Here is a 6,000-nt window from a genome sequence, read left to right as displayed (position 1 = left end):
GCCATCATCGCACTTGCCTCCTCCTTCACCAGCGTCTACATGTGCTTTTCCGTCCTGCCAGCCAGACAGGCAGATGGGAGAGGCAGACTCAAGCCCCGTGGTTACTGGTTCTCCACTGTGCGGCAACACAGTCCTTTAAACTTAAGCCCCTCTCTCTGCAGCGTACACACTTGAACAGCTCAGGGAAGTAAAATGAGAAGGCACTGCTTGTGGCAATGCACCGTGCCTGCCGGCGGCTCACACCTCATTCTGGTCCTCCTGCTCGCATTTCTGTTCGGCCATTTCAACTGAAGGTAGCAGATTTTGCTATTGCATTTCTGTCTTCTTCCATTTCAACTCATCCTATTTCTCTGTCTCAGCCCTGGAAGGTTTGTCAGGTGTGGTGTGGAGGAACTAAAGCAAGGCCAGCGCGCAGAGTCCTGTCTCCCCCCAAGGTATGTTAACCGTCTGAGCCTGGGCTTCCTCTGTCGTACAACAAGGGTTAATAGCATCTATCCTGTGACTGTTGGGACAATTGCCAGAGGTAGATACATGTACTCAACACATACGGGCCTGACCCACAGTACACCCCGAGATCTGCTAGTCTACCCCACTCCATCTGCATCCAGGACGTGCTCAGATGAGATTCTAATCTGAGCTTGGATCGGTTCCGCCCGCCCAGCCCAGTTCTCACCTTATTGCTGAAGGTCTGGCTTCCATCCCCATCATGATCAGATCTGGACAAGTTGATTACTCCTGCCAACATGCCCCCGCCTCTTACAGCACCCCATGTCTCTCCAAAGCTTGTCTGAGAGCTACAGATCTACTGTGTTCCTGCACCATGCATTGCCGACAGATGGGCAACTCCCAAACCAACTGGATCCAACACAGCCCTGTTAATGACAGCAGTCTTGGGCCAGTGTTGCAGTACAATGGGTTAAACCACTGGCTGGGACACCAGGTTCCCATATGAGCTCTGGTCCACTCCTGGCTGCCCCACTTCCAATCCAGCTTCCTGCTAATGTGCCTGGCAAAGCAGTGGAAGATGACCCAAGTGCTTGGGTCCCTGCACCCCTGTGAGAGACCTGGGCAGTGTTCCTGGCTCATGGATTTGGCCTGGCCCAGCCCTAGCCATTGTGTCTATTTGGTGAATGAACCAGTGGATGGAAGATCTCTCTCTCTCTCTCTCTCCCCCCCCCCCTTCCTATCTCTGTAACTCTGCATTTCAAGTAAATAATTTTTTTTAAATAAAATAACTGTTTTTTCTAACTCCTTTGACTACCCTGGAATCAGATTCTTAGAAACTGTAAGGGAGTGAAACTGTGAGACCTTGTGAAGGTCTGATAAACTGACAGTAAACAGCTTAGCAAGAGAAAAACCATACAATTTATGACGTGCATATGCGCCAGTGTCCCATATGTCTGAGGTTTGAAGGAGGGCCAGATAATTGAAGGGATGACAGCATCCTACAGAAAGGAACAGGAACCTGGCCTTTGGGGATGACAGTGATGTTATGGGAGGGTGAGGGAGAGAAAGTACAGAGGAGAAGTCTCAGGTAATAAGCTGTCCCAGAGCGGCCCTTAGAAGCGCAGGGCCCAGCCAGTGACAAAGTCTGGGGTGTCCACCGCCAGCCTCTTGTCCTGCCACAGTGAGTGGCCCTGGCTGATGGGGTTCCCCAGGGAGGGGAGTTGTGATGACCCTGTGACATGACAGCTGACTTCCTCTTGGAAGCCTCTATCTTTAGACAGATAAGGGAGGCTCAAAGGAAGCTGCTTCCTTGCTTTGGGGTGAGAGAGCGGGGCAGCAGCAGGTCAGAGGAATTTTGGTTCTTTATTTTAAGGCCTCGGCACACCCAAGCGCCATGCTTGGGGCATTGGTTTCTGAGTCCCAACAGAACCCACCTGCACATGTAATTCTTCTTATAACGCCATATTGTACTCTAACTTTAACAGCAAATGTCAGGGCCGACATTGTGGCGTAGCTGGTAAAGCCTCCCCTTGCAGTGTCGGCATCCCATATGGGCGCCAGTTCGAGTCCCGACTGCTCCACTTCCAATCCAGCTCTCTGCTGTGGCCTGGGAAAGCAGTGGAAGATGGCCCAAGTCCTTGGACCCCTACACTCGCGTGGGAGACCCAGAAGAAGGCCCTGGCTCCTGGCTTCAGATTGGCCCATTGAGGCCGTTGCGGCCATCTGGGGATGGAAGACCTCTCTTTCTTTCTCTCTCTCTCTCTCTCTCACTCTTGCTCTCTCTGCTTCTGCCTCTTTCAAATAAATTTTTTTTTAAAAAAAAGCAAAGATCATAATACAATCATACATGAAGTGAGCAGATGCATCGACTTACAAGGCATCAGTGTGTGTTGAAGATCATGATTAGCTGAATGGTGGCACCACTTTTCCCCTTGTGTTAGACCTCTTTTAAAAAGATTTATTTATTTGAAAGGCAGAATGACAGAGAGAGAAGGAGAGACAGAGAGAGAAAGAGATCTTCCGTCTGCTGGTTCATTCCCTAAATGGCCGCAATGGTCAATGCCGGGCCAGGCTGAAACCAGGAGCCAGGAACTATGTCTGGGCTTCCCACATGGGTGGCAGGAACCCAAATACTTGGACAATCTTGCACTGGTTTCCTAGGCCTGTTAACAGGGAGCTGGATGGGAAGCAGAACAGCCAGAACTCAGACCAGGACTCTGATGGGATGATGGAATGATGGGCTGTCTTGCATCCAGCAGCTTAACCAGCTGTGCCACAGCGTCAGCCCGATTGTTCAACATTTTTAAATAAGGCCTGATAAAGGCAGTCATGTAACTATGTTCAATCATCATGAATGGGAAAGCTACAAGTGTAGACCAGGATAGAGCATTGCCACGGATGATATGATTCTCCCAACGCTGTGTGTTAGCAGCTGGTGAAGTTCCAAACGAGATAAAGGATAGCTTACAAGACACTTTCAACAGAGTAGGTGTGCTGCAGGAAGACTGTCTACCAAAACCGTGTCACATACACACACCCCTCCATGCCACACACACACTCCCATCTGTGCCTTGTTGACACAGATGGGAGCTGTGAAACCTGAGTCGCAGCTAAAGAGAGAGCCCATGGGGTCATCACAACCTCCTCCCACAGTTGCTCCTTGCCTGGCCCTGCAGAACGGGTTCCCAGGCTGACTCAGCTGGGTTGGGCTTGGGAAGGCTGCAGAAGCACCTGTACCCCAGTTCAGAGGTCAAGGGAGCCAGGGGTCACCCATCCTCATGGCGCCACGACGGAAAGCCCGCAGGTCTGTGAAAACTGGGTAGAAGGAGTTTTCTCTAAAAGGTTTTTTTCAAAATCTAGGGGCAGAATTACTCTCGATGCTCAGGCAATTGGCCTAGGCAGTGGAATCAAGGTCAGGGTGAGCTGAGAGTGTAGGACAAGCAGGAGTTAACCAGGCAGAGAGAAAACCTGCATGTGCCAAGGCCAGTGGCGGGGACAGGAAGGCCCACGTGGCCAGAGAGACAGTGGGGGAGAGGAGGTGGAGGCCAGCGCACGGACCAGTAAAAGCAGATGTGCAGGCCAGGGCGCCCCATGCACCTGCCTTCAGGGAGCAAGACTTGCCATTTGGGAATAGCGACCTCGGGCTCGTTCATTCGATTATTCCGTGCTGGTTGCGACAGCTTGGGCCTGGAATGGCTCACTGAGTAAAACAAAGGTCTCGTTCCTCACGCAACAGACATTGTGGTGGAAGTAGACAAAACAGCAGCATCAACGGGGAAAGAGCACGATGAGTTAGATGGTGCTGAGGGCTATGGAGAAGAGAGAACCTCCCGGAGCCCGGGAACAGGAAGCGGGGGCTTGGAGCCGTGTGCATGGATATTACCACTTTAACGGAAGGGTTTCTAGACCTCTCAACATTCCAAGGAAAGACAGAATCCAATGTTGTGCAAACTCTTTCAGCTTTAACGTTGTGATGTCCAGGAGCCCGCCTGAGTCAGGGATGTTTCCTGTTTTCTTTGCCAGGGCTGTGTTGATTGCTTGTTTGAAACGACGGGAACAGTTTCAGCACTCCAAGAAACAGCTCAGCCGAGGGCTTGTTGCTGCCCCACACATGCAACCTTCAGAGGTTACTAACGATGCCCTTTTAGCCTTTGAGGGAGAGCACTTCCCTTTTTCGTGTGCCCAAACTGCTTAGGACTTCCATTTAGGTGTGGCATTTGTTACAGGGATTAAGACACCACTTGCTACTCCAGTATGCCATATCGGAATACCTGGGTTCAAGTCCCAGCTCCACTCCTGAATCCAGCTTCCTGCTAATATGCACCCTGGGAGGCAACTGGTAATGGTTCAAGTACTTGGGTCCCTGCTACCCATATGGGAGACCCAGATTGAGTCCTGGGCCCCTGAGTTTGGGCTGCCCCCCACCTCTGTCCAGGTTGTTGCGGGCATTTGAAAAACAAGCCAGTGGTTGGGAGCTCTCCCCCTCTCTTTCCCTCTCATTCTCTCTCTCTCTCTGCTTATCAAATGAGTAAATAAATCAATTTAAAAAACACTTGCCATTTTCTTAGGGCAGACGGGAAGTCAGGGGCTGCTGCTTGCAAGGGGAACTACGCCCTCCCTGCAGAAATGATGCTCGGTGCTGCCTCCCACAAACGCCTTCCCCATCTCCTCTGGGTGCTGGGGCAGGTACCTCATGCAGGCCCTCCTTATTCTCTGCTAGCACCAGGAAATAGCAAGCCAACACAAGGACTGGACAAACAGGCACAGTGATCTCTTTGTCACAATCTGTGTAAGTGGTCTCGTGACCATGAAAAAAGGTCACAAAGGAAATATGACCAAGGGACTCCTAGGACTTTGGACAACTCATCAAAGTTTTGCTTGTCTGTTGATTTAATTGACCACACCACCTGCGCAGACAAGTCGCATATCAAAGGCAGAGGTGGGTGAATGCTCCCAGATCAAGCACAGTTGTCCAGCACCACCTAGATCCAGAACCAGCAGGACATCGCTGCTGCTACTGGGTTTAATTTTTTGTTTTGTTTTTGTTTTTTAATAAATGAAACTAAAGCTGGAATGCAGGCTTCAGGGTCTTGTAAGATACCGTATTTTGATCTTTGTCCAAAGAACAACTGCCATGGAGGGAATTTTCATCAAGGAGCCTAGCAGTACCACATTCGTGTTTGTTTGGAGCCAGCATTATTGCACAGCGGGTAAAACTTCCATCTGCAATGCCATAATCCCATATGGGTGCCAGTTTGACCCCCGGTTGCTACACTTCCAACCCAGCTCCCTGCTAATGCACCTAGAAAAGCAGCAGAAGATGGCCCAAGTCCTCAGGTCCCTGCACCCACATGGGAGACCCAGAACTCCTGGCTTCTGGCTTCAGCCTGGCCCAGTCCTGGCCACTGTGGCCATGTGGGGAGTGAACCAGCAGATGGAAAATCTCTCTCTGTGTGTCTCTTCCCTCTCTCTCTGTAACTCTGCCTTTCAAAGAAATAAATCTTTTTAAGAAAACTGAAAATTTTTTTAAAGATTAATTTCTTTAAAAGGGAGAATTACAGAGAGAGAGAGTGAGAGACATGCAGGGAGACACACACACACACTTAGGTTAATGCTTACTGATCTACCCTCAGTATTATGGGTTGAATGATGTCCTCTTATGTTCAACTCCAAACCTCCAGTACCTCGGAAAGTGCCCTTTCTGTGGGGTCGTAGCAGGTGTCATCAGTCAAGACAAGGCAGGGCTGGAGGAGACTGGGCCCCTGACCCGATATGACCGATGTCCTCACGGAAAGGGGAAAGTTGAACAGACGTGCCTGTACGACAAATGTCACATGAAGATGAAGGCAGAGAACAGGGTGATGACTTTGTAGGCCAAAGAACACCAGATTGCCAGCAAATCAGCAGCAGCAGGGGCAGACAGGGCTCAGACAAACCAGCCTTGCCAAGGCCTTGATCTCGGGCATCTGGATTCAGAACTGTGGGGCAATGCGTTTCTGTGGCTCAAGCCACCCCATGTGGTTACAACAGCCTGACTGTCAGACACACCTGTGT

This window comes from Oryctolagus cuniculus, chromosome 15 (assembly GCF_964237555.1).
Source record: "Oryctolagus cuniculus chromosome 15, mOryCun1.1, whole genome shotgun sequence".
NCBI classification, from domain to species: Eukaryota; Metazoa; Chordata; class Mammalia; order Lagomorpha; family Leporidae; genus Oryctolagus; species Oryctolagus cuniculus.
The sequence above is the reverse complement of the archived record's forward strand: the minus strand, read 5'-3'. Positions refer to the sequence as shown.